This window comes from Antedon mediterranea, chromosome 3 (assembly GCF_964355755.1).
Source record: "Antedon mediterranea chromosome 3, ecAntMedi1.1, whole genome shotgun sequence".
Classification (NCBI taxonomy): Eukaryota; Metazoa; Echinodermata; class Crinoidea; order Comatulida; family Antedonidae; genus Antedon; species Antedon mediterranea.
Window position 1 is genome coordinate 16,400,285 of NC_092672.1, and position 11,088 is coordinate 16,411,372.

General features: G+C 42.8%; 1 long non-coding RNA gene across 1 annotated transcript; it reads right to left on the reverse strand.

The window, feature by feature from the left end:
• Nucleotides 1-1,410: 1,410 nt before the first annotated feature.
• Nucleotides 1,411-2,244, reverse strand: LOC140043661 (uncharacterized). The gene is made up of 2 exons (XR_011844337.1): nt 1,953-2,244; nt 1,411-1,485 (listed from the first exon to the last, which is right to left on the reverse strand). It is a non-coding gene; the product is annotated as an uncharacterized lncRNA (long non-coding RNA).
• Nucleotides 2,245-11,088: the final 8,844 nt, after the last annotated feature.

Genomic DNA, 11,088 nt, shown 5'->3' on the forward strand with positions numbered 1-11,088 from the left:
TCCACGTCAAACAGCGAAAATGGGACATTAAGTGTTCCGAGAGCCGTTTTCATTGTTTAAGTTAGCCGGAGCCTTTTTCGATTGGCTATAAATAGAAAGTTCCCGAGCATTTCGAGCGACGCGAGTTCTGACTTCCGTGTTTTATAGGCTGTCTAAATTTCCCTTTTAACGGATTTATATTAAATTATATTGTTGTTTGATTTATTTCTGTTTATTAAGAACATTTATATTAAACAAAAACCACAACAATAGCAATTTTAGTTGATTATGGATTAATTGATTCGAATTCTAAGATAAACGTCTAAGCCAAATGTAAACGTAAACAAAGCGAGTCATACGGCGAAAACAAAAAAGTGAAAACTAACTAATCTGTTAAAATAGCTAACATTAATTTGCAATTTTTAAATGAAATTCTGAAAACGCTATAATATAGTCTTATATGCATTTTCAAAGATTTCCAAATATAAGCTTGGGGTTATTTTTCAAACAAATTCTATAAGGAGTTGAAGATAGTGTATTTTGAGCGAAAGTGCGGTGCGCGTAGGCCTAGGAAGACGCGGCAGGGCTGGAATACTCGTTTCCTTAGGCGACGAGAACGTCGGAAGATGCGCTCTATCACTGGGCTCTCGATTTTAGTTCTTGTTAAGTGGATGATGCAGAATCTTATAATATGGGCTTATAAATTTTAAAATAAAGTGCTGAACTTTCATTTTTCTTAAAATTATGAAGATTAGTGTGAAGTGAGGACTGTCTGCATGCCTGAACGGTTGACTTGGTAAAATACTGAAAAATCAGTAAATTAGTTAGGCCTAGCTAGGCTAATTAATTAATGTACAGTATATAATGTCATTATTTTTATGAATAGAGCTAAACCTACTAGTAGGCTTACTAGTAATCTCATAATAAATCTGTTAATGTCACCTGTCACTAACATATGATTTATTTAAGTACAGTATATGCTGAAAATGTTTACTTTTTATCGGAGCTAAAATGAAATTTCATGGTTCCCTGCTTTTTATTATAATAATGGAGCAATAAATGAAATACAAATACACACCAATTAACATTTTAACTTTTAATATTATCACAAATTTCACCTTAAAAATCAGACAACAAGTTTTCTACATCAACTTAGCTAACATCTTTTGTACTAAGCCTAATCTTCGAAAAGATTTTCTTTACTGTAGTACTGTAGGCCTATTACCATTATTTATTTGCCGATTTGAAATGTACATTTAAACTTTATTAAACTACTGCACAACAACCAACCGCCACTTGAACCTTTAAATAAGTAAATTAGGATAAGTTAAAGTTTTTAAAAAATAAAATGTCTTTTTGGCATGCAATACATCTATAGATATCCATTATTACAGTATTAATAGTGCTTTTTCACATTATATGCCAGAGCAATTAATATGACTCATAAGAAATTGTTGTTGATTTAATGCTATTTGTATTGAAGTATGTAGAACAATCCTCTGTGGTCTGTAAAAAAAAAACAACATTCAATTAATAATAATCATTATTTAATTATATTTGTATATTTTACTTATTTTCTTAGGCCTAAAAACAACGCGCGCCCGACAATGAACACGCGCCAATAATGCACGCACTACCCCACTATAGGCTAAAGCCTGGCTCTCCTACTGTACTACTAGGCCTAGACTATATTGATTTATAAATTAAAAAAAAGAGGCTTTGTAGAGTTTTATGATTAAAAACAGCTTTCCTATATATTATATGTTGCCCTTATTAATTTACAAAACCACATTTTTTATCTTATGGCGTAAAAAATGATTTTAGCTACAACCATGTGTTCCATTTTCAATAGTGAAATACCCAAGAAGGCACATGTTTAAGCAGCCATTAAAAAAAAATAAAAAATAACCCCAACGAGATTTTTTTATTAACTACTATTGAAAAATCAAATATTCAGAAACTATAAAACCCACCTTCTCAAAAAATTGCGTTGTTTTATTACAGCCTCAACAAATTAGACGAAATTTTAACATTCGAATAGCCTAAAATTGTTTAAAAAACATCGGTGTAATTCACCCTTGTTTCACACAAATATAATGGGTTCGTCGATTAAAAAACAATATCACGTGGTTCGTAGATGCCTTGTCAAAGGTTTTCATGAATTATTCATTAGTAAATAAAACCAAAAGTTCCAATTGGCCAGTTTGCAAAAACCTAAGATTTACTTTTCAAAACAAAATTGCTTCCGGGTAATTGTCCACACTGTCTCGTGTGCAAAAACGATTGGCTGCCGATAGAGGGCTCACTACTTTTTGTCCCTGGTGAATCGAGTGTGAGAGAGAGATAGATAGATCAGCGAAAGAGAGAGAGAGAGAGAGATAGATCAGAGAGAGAGAGATAGATCAGAGAGAGAGAGAGAGAGATAGATCAGCGAGAGAGAGATAGATCAGCGAGAGAGAGATAGATGAGTGAGAGAGAGAGATAGATCAGCGAGAGAGAGATTGATCAGCGAGAGAGAGATAGATCAGCGGGAGAGATAGATCAGAGGGAGAGAGATAGATCAGCGAGAGAGAGATAGATAAGCGCGAGAGAGATAGATCAGCGAGAGAGAGATAGATCAGCGAGAGAGAGATAGATCAGCGAGAGAGAGATAGATCAGCGAGAGAGAGATAAATCAGCGAGAGAGAGATAGATCAGCGAGAGAGAGATAGATCAGCGAGAGAGATAGAGAGATAGATAGATCAGCGACTGAGAGATAGATAGATCAGCGAGAGAGAGATAGATAGATAGATCAGCGAGAGAGAGATAGATAGATCAGCGAGAGAGAGATAGATAGATCAGCGAGAGAGAGATAGATAGATCAGCGAGAGAGAGATAGATCAGCGAGAGAGAGATAGATAGATCAGCGAGAGAAAGATAGATCAGCGAGAGAGAGAGAGATAGATCAGCAAGAGAGAGATAGATCAGCGAGAGATATAGATAGATCAGCGAGAGAGAGATAGATAGATCAGCGAGAGAGAGATAGATAGATCAGCGAGAGAGAGATAGATCAGCGAGAGATAGATAGATCAGCCAGAAAGAGATAGATCAGCGAGAGAGAGATAGATCAGCGAGAGAGATAGATCAGCGAGAGAGAGAGATAGATCAGCGAGAGAGATATAGATCAGCGAGAGAGAGATAGATCAGCGAGAGATAGATAGATCAGCGAGAGAGAGATAGATAGATCAGCGAGAGTGAGATAGATAGATCAGCGAAAGAGAGATAGATCAGCGAGAGAGAGATAGTTAGATCAGCGAGAGATCAACGAGAGAGAGATAGATCAGCGAGAGAGATATAGATCAGTGAGAGAGAGAGATAGATCAGCGAGAGATAGATAGATAGATCAGCGAGAGAGAGATAGATAGATCAACGAGAGAGAGATAGATAGATCAGCGAGAGAGAGATAGATCATGGAGAGAGAGATAGATAGATCAGCGAGAGAGAGAGATAGATAGATCAGCGAGAGAGAGAGATAGATAGATCAGCTAGAGAGAGAGAGATAGAGATCAGCGAGAGAGAGATAGATAGATCAGCGAGAGAGAGAGAGATAGTTAGATCAGCGAGAGAGAGAGAAAGATCAATGAGAGAGAGATAGATAGATCAGCGAGAGAGAGAGATAGATCAGAGAGAGAGAGATAGATCAGAGAGAGAGAGAGAGAGATCAGCGAGAGAGAGAGAGATCAGCGAGAGAGAGAGATAGATCAGTGAGAGAGAGATAGATCAGCGAGAGAGAGATAGATCAGCGATAGAGAGATAGATCAGCGAGAGAGATAGATCAGCGGGAGAGAGATAGATCAGCGAGAGAGAGATAGATCAGCGAGAGAGAGATAGATCAGTTAGAGAGATAGATCAGCGAGAGAGAGAGAGAGAGAGATCAGCAAGAGAGAGATAGATCAGCGAGAGAGATAGATCAGCGAGAGAGAGATAGATCAGCGAGTGAGAGATAGATCAGTGAGAGAGAGATAGATCAGCAAGAGAGAGATAGATCAGCGAGAGAGAGATAGATCAGCGAGAGAGAGATAGATCAGCGTGAGAGAGATAGATCAGCGAGAGAGAGAGATAGATCAGCGAGAGAGAGATAGATCAGCGAGAGAGAGATATATCAGCGAGAGAGAGATAGATCAGCGAGAGAGAGAGAGAGAGATCAGCAAGAGAGAGATAGATCAGCGAGAGAGAGATAGATCAGCGAGAGAGAGATAGATCAGCGAGAGAGAGATAGATCAGCGTGAGAGAGATAGATCAGCGAGAGAGAGAGATAGATCAGCGAGAGAGAGATAGATCAGCGAGAGAGAGATATATCAGCGAGAGAGAGATAGATCAGCGAGAGAGAGAGAGAGAGATCAGCGAGAGAGAGATAGATCAGCGAGAGAGAGATAGATCAGCGAGAGAGATAGATCAGCGAGAGATAGATAGATCAGCTAGAGAGAGAGAGATAGAGATCAGCGAGAGAGAGATAGATAGATCAGCGAGAGAGAGAGAGAGAGATAGTTAGATCAGCGAGAGAGAGAGATAGATCAATGAGAGAGAGATAGATAGATCAGCGAGAGAGAGAGATAGATCAGAGAGAGAGAGATAGATCAGAGAGAGAGAGATAGATCAGCGAGAGAGAGAGAGAGATCAGCGAGAGAGAGAGATAGATCAGTGAGAGAGAGATAGATCAGCGAGAGAGAGATAGATCAGCGATAGAGAGATAGATCAGCGAGAGAGATAGATCAGGGGGAGAGAGATAGATCAGCGAGAGAGAGATAGATCAGCGAGAGAGAGATAGATCAGTGAGAGAGATAGATCAGCGAGAGAGAGAGAGAGAGATCAGCAAGAGAGAGATAGATCAGCGAGAGAGATAGATCAGCGAGAGAGAGATAGATCAGCGAGAGAGAGATAGATCAGTGAGAGAGAGATAGATCAGCGAGAGAGAGATAGATCAGCGAGAGAGAGATAGATCAGCGAGAGAGAGATAGATCAGCGAGAGAGAGATAGATCAGCGAGAGAGAGAGATAGATCAGCGAGAGAGAGATAGATCAGCGAGAGAGAGATATATCAGCGAGAGAGAGATAGATCAGCGAGAGAGAGAGATAGATCAGCGAGAGAGAGATAGATCAGCGAGAGAGAGATAGATCAGCGAGAGAGATAGATCAGCGAGAGAGAGATAGATCAGCGAGAGAGAGAGATAGATAAGCGAGAGAGAGATAGATCAGCGAGAGAGAGATAGATCAGCGAGAGAGAGAGAGATAGATCAGCGAGAGAGAGATAGATCAGCGAGAGAGAGATAGATCAGCGAGAGAGAGATAGATCAGCGAGAGAGAGATAGATCCGCGAGAGAGAGATAGATCAGCGAGAGAGAGAGATAGATCAGCGATAGAGAGGATAGATCAGCGAGAGAGAGAGATAGATCAGCGAGAGAGAGATTGATCAGCGAGAGAGAGATAGATCAGCGAGAGAGAGATAGATCAGCGAGAGAGAGATAGATCAGCGAGAGAGAGATAGATCAGTGATAGAGAGATAGATCAGCGAGAGAGAGATAGATCAGCGAGAGAGAGATAGATCAGCGAGAGGGAGATAGATCAGCGAGAGAGAGATATATCAACGAGAGAGAGAGATATATTTCAGCGAGAGAGAGAGATAGATCAGCGAGAGAGAGATAGATCAGCGAGAGAGAGATAGATCAGCGAGAGAGATAGATCAGCGAGAGAGAGATAGATCAGCGAGAGAGAGAGATAGATAAGCGAGAGAGAGATAGATCAGCGAGAGAGAGATAGATCAGCGAGAGAGAGAGAGATAGATCAGCGAGAGAGAGATAGATCAGCGAGAGAGAGATAGATCAGCGAGAGAGAGATAGATCAGCGAGAGAGAGATAGATCCGCGAGAGAGAGATAGATCAGCGAGAGAGAGAGATAGATCAGCGATAGAGAGGATAGATCAGCGAGAGAGAGAGATAGATCAGCGAGAGAGAGATTGATCAGCGAGAGAGAGATAGATCAGCGAGAGAGAGATAGATCAGCGAGAGAGAGATAGATCAGCGAGAGAGAGATAGATCAGTGATAGAGAGATAGATCAGCGAGAGAGAGATAGATCAGCGAGAGAGAGATAGATCAGCGAGAGGGAGATAGATCAGCGAGAGAGAGATATATCAACGAGAGAGAGAGATATATTTCAGCGAGAGAGAGATATATCAGCGAGAGAGAGATAGATCAGCGAGAGAGAGATAGATCAGCGAGAGAGAGATAGATCAGCGAGAGAGAGATAGATCAGCGAGAGAGAGATAGATCAGCGAGAGGGAGAGAGATAGATCGGCGAGCGAGAAGACAGATCAGCGAGAGAGAGACAGATCAGTGAGAGAGAGATAGATCAGCGAGAGAGAGATTGATCAGCGAGAGAGAGATAGATCAGCGAGAGAGAGATAGATCAGCGAGAGAGATAGATCAGCGAGAGAGAGAGATAGATCAGCGACAGAGAGATAGATCAGCGAGAGAGATAGATCAGCGAGAGAGAGATAGATCAGCGAGAGAGAGATAGATCAGCGAGAGAGAGATAGATCAGCGAGAGAGATAGATCAGCCAGAGGGAGATAGATCAGCCAGAGAGAGATAGATCAGCGTGAGAGAGATAGATCAGCGAGAGAGAGATAGATCAGCGAGAGAGAGAGATAGATCAGCGAGAGATATAGATCAGCGAGAGAGAGATAGATCAGCGAGAGAGAGATAGATCAGCGAGAGAGAGATAGATCAGCGAGAGCGAGAGATAGATAGATCAGCGAGAGAGAAATAGATCAGCGAGAGAGAGATAGATCAGCGAGAGAGAGATAGATCAGGGACAGAGAGATAGATAGATCAGCGAGAGAGAGATAGATCTGCGAGAGAGAGATAGATAGATCAGCGAGAGAGATATAGATCAGCGAGAGAGAGAGAGATAGATAGATCAGCGAGAGAGAGATTGATCAGCGAGAGAGAGATAGATAGATCAGCGAGAGAGAGATAGATCAGCGAGAGAGAGATAGATAGATCAGCGAGAGAGAGATAGATCAGCGAGAGAGATATATATCAGCGAGAGAGAGATAGATCAGCGAGAGAGAGATAGATCAGCGAGAGAGAGAGAGAGAGATAGATCAGCGAGAGAGAGATAGATCAGCGAGAGAGAGATAGATAGATCAGCGAGAGAGAGAGATAGATCAGCGAGAGAGAGATAGATAGATCAGCGAGAGAGAGAGATAGATAAGCGAGAGAGAGATATATAGATCAGCGAGAGAGAGATAGATTAGCGAGAGAGAGATTGATCAGCGAGAGAGAGGTAGATCAGCGAGAGAGAGATAGATCAGCGAGAGAGAGATAGATCAGCGAGAGAGAGATAGATAGATCAGCGAGAGAGAGAGATAGATCAGCGAAAGAGAGATAGATAGATCAGCGAGAGAGAGAGAGATAGATAAGCGAGAGAGAGATATATAGATCAGCGAGAGAGAGAAAGATCAGCGAGAGAGAGATTAATCAGCGAGAGAGAGGTAGATCAGCGAGAGAGAGATAGATCAGCGAGAGAGAGATAGATCAGCGAGAGAGAAATAGATCAGCGAGAAAGAGATAGATCAGCGAGAGAGATAGATCAGCGAGAGAGATAGATCAGTGAAAGAGAGATAGATCAGCGAGAGAGAGATAGATCAGCGAGAGAGAGATAGATCAGCCAGAGGGAGATAGATCAGCCAGAGAGAGATAGATCAGCGTGAGAGAGATAGATCAGCGAGAGAGAGATAGATCAGCGAGAGAAAGAGATAGATCAGCAAGAGAGAGATAGATCAGCGAGAGACAGATAGATCAGCGAGAGAGAGAGATAGATCAGCGAGAGGGTGATAGATCAGCGAGAGCGAGAGATAGATAGATCAGCGAGATAGAGATAGATCAGCGAGAGAGAGAGATAGATCAGCGAGAGAGAGATAGATCAGGGACAGAGAGATAGATAGATCAGCGAGAGAGAGATAGATCTGCGAGAGAGAGATAGATAGATCAGCGAGAGAGATATAGATCAGCGTCAGAGATAGATAGGTCAGCGAGAGAGAGAGATAGATCAGCGAGAGAGAGAGAGATAGATAGATCAGCGAGAGAGAGATAGATCAGCGAGAGAGAGATAGATCAGAGAGAGAGAGAGATAGATCAGGGAGAGAGAGATATATATATCAGCGAGAGAGATAGATCAGCGAGAGAGAGATAGATCAGCGAGAGAGAGAGATAGATCAGCGAGAGAGAGATAGATCAGCGAGAGAGAGATAGATAGATCAGCGAGAGAGAACGAGATTGATCAGCGAGAGAGAGATAGATAGATCAGCGAGAGAGAGAGATAGATCAGCGAGAGAGAGATAGATAGATCAGCGAGAGAGAGATAGATTAGCGAGAGAGAGATAGATAGATCAGCGAGAGAGAGAGATAGATCAGCGAGAGAGAGAGATAGATCAGCGAGAGAGAGAGAGAGAGAGATAAATCAGCGAGAGATAGATAGATAGATCAGCGAGAGAGAGATAGATCAGCGACAGAGAGATAGATAGATCAGCGAGAGAGAGATAGATCAGCGAGAGAGAGAGATAGATCAGCGAGAAAGAGATAGATCAGCGACAGAGATATAGATCAGCGAGAGAGATAGATCAGCGATAGAGAGATAGATCAGCGAGAGAGAGAGATAGATCAGCGAGAGAGAGAGAGATAGATCAACGAGAGAGAGGTAGATCATCGAGCGAGAGATAGAACAGCGAGAGAGAGTTAGATCAGCGAGAGAGAGAGATATATCAGCGACAGAGAGATAGATCAGCGAGAGATAGATCAGCGAGAGAGAGAGATAGATCAGCGAGAGAGAGATAGATCAGCGAGAGAGAGAGAGATAGATAGATCAGCGAGAAAGAGAGATAGATCGGCGAGAGAGAGATAGATAGATCAGCGAGAGAGAGATAGATCAGCGACAGAGAGATAGATAGATAAGCGAGAGAGAGATAGATCAGCGAGAGAGAGAGATAGATAGATCAGCGAGAGAGAGATAGATCAGCGACAGAGAGATAGATCAGCGAGAGAGATAGATCAGCGAGAGAGAGATAGATCAGCGAGAGAGAGATAGATCAGCGAGAGAGAGGTAGATCAGCGAGCGAGAGATAGATCAGCGAGAGAGAGATAGATCAGCGAGAGAGAGATAGATCAGCGAGAGAGAGAGATAGATCAGTGAGAGAGAGATAGATCAGCGAGAGCGAGAGATAGATCAGCGAGAGAGAGATAGATCAGCGAGAGAGAGAGATAGATAGATCAGTGAGAGAGAGATAGATCAGCGAGAGAGAGATAGATAGATCAGCGAGAGAGAGAGATAGATCAGCGACAGAGAGATAGATAGATCAGCGAGAGAGAGATAGATCAGCGAGAGAGAGATAGATAGATCAGCGAGAGAGATATAGATCAGCGACATAGAGATAGATCAGCGAGAGAGATAGATCAGCGCGAGAGATAGATCAGCGAGAGAGAGATAGATCAACGAGAGAGAGATAGATCAGCGAGAGAGATAGATCAGCCAGAGAGAGATAGATCAGCGAGAGAGAGAGAGAGATAGATCAGCGAGAGAGAGATAGATCAGCGAGAGAGAGATAGATCAGCGAGAGAGAGATAGATCAGTGAGAGAGAGATAGATCAGCGAGAGAGAGATAGATCAGCGAGAGAGAGAGAGATCAGCGAGAGAGATAGATCAGCGAGAGAGAGATATATCAGCGAGAGAGAGATAGATCAGCGAGAGAGATAGATCAGCGAGAGAGAAATAGATCAGCGAGAGAGAGATAGATCAGCGAGAGAGAGAGAGATAGATAGATCAGCAAAAGAGAGAGAGATAGATAGATAAGCGAGAGAGAGAGATAGATAGATCAGCGAGAGAGAGAGAGAGAGATCAGCGAGAGAGAGATAGATAGATCAGCGAGAGAGAGAGATAGTTAGATCAGCGAGAGAGAGAGATAGATCAGCGAGAGAGAGATAGATATATCAGCGAGAGAGAGAGAGAGAGAGCGATAGATCAGAGAGAGAGAGAGAGATAGATCAGCGAGAGATAGAGATAGATAGATCAGCGAGAGAGAGAGAGAGATCAGCGAGAGAGAGATAGATAGATCAGCGAGAGAGAGAGAGATAGTTAGATCAGCGAGAGAAAGAGAGATAGATCAGCGAGAGAGAGAGAGATAGATAGATCAGCGAGAGAGAAATAGATCAGAGAGAGAGAGAGAGATAGATCAGAGAGAGAGAGATAGATCAGCGAGAGAGAGATAGATCAGCGAGAGAGAGATAGATCAGTGAGAGAGAGATAGATCAGCGAGAGAGAGATAGATCAGCGAGTGAGAGATAGATCAGCGAGAGAGAGATAGATCAGCGAGAGAGAGATAGATCAGCGAGAGAGAGAGATAGATCAGCGGGAGAGATAGATCAGCGAGAGAGTGATAGATCAGCGAGAGAGAGAGATCAGCGAGAGAGAGATAGATCAGCGAGAGAGATAGATCAGCGGGAGAGAGATAGATCAGCGAGAGAGAGAGATAGATGAGCGAGAGAGAGATAGATATATCAGCGAGAGATAGATAGATCAGCGAGAGAGAGATAGATAGATCAGCGAGAGAGAGATAGATCAGCGAGAGAGAGATAGATAGATCAACGAGAGAGAGATAGATCAGCGAGAGAGAGATAGATAGATCAGCGAGAGAAAGATAGATCAGCGAGAGAGAGAGAGATAGATAGATCAGCGAGAGAGAGATAGATCAGCGAGAGATAGATAGATCAGCCAGAGAGAGATAGATCAGCGAGAGAGAGATAGATCAGCGAGAGAAAGATAGATCAGCGAGAGAGAGATAGATCAGCGAGAGAGAGATATATCAGCGAGAGAGAGATAGATCAGCGAGAGAGAGATAGATCAGCGAGAGAGATAGATCAGCGACAGAGAGATAGATCAGCGAGAGAGAGAGAGATATATAGGCGGGAGAGAGATATATCAGCGAGAGAGAGATAGATCAGCGAGAGAGATAGATCAGCGAGAGAGATAGATCAGCGTGAAAGATATAGATCAGCGAGAGAGAGATAGATCAGCGAGA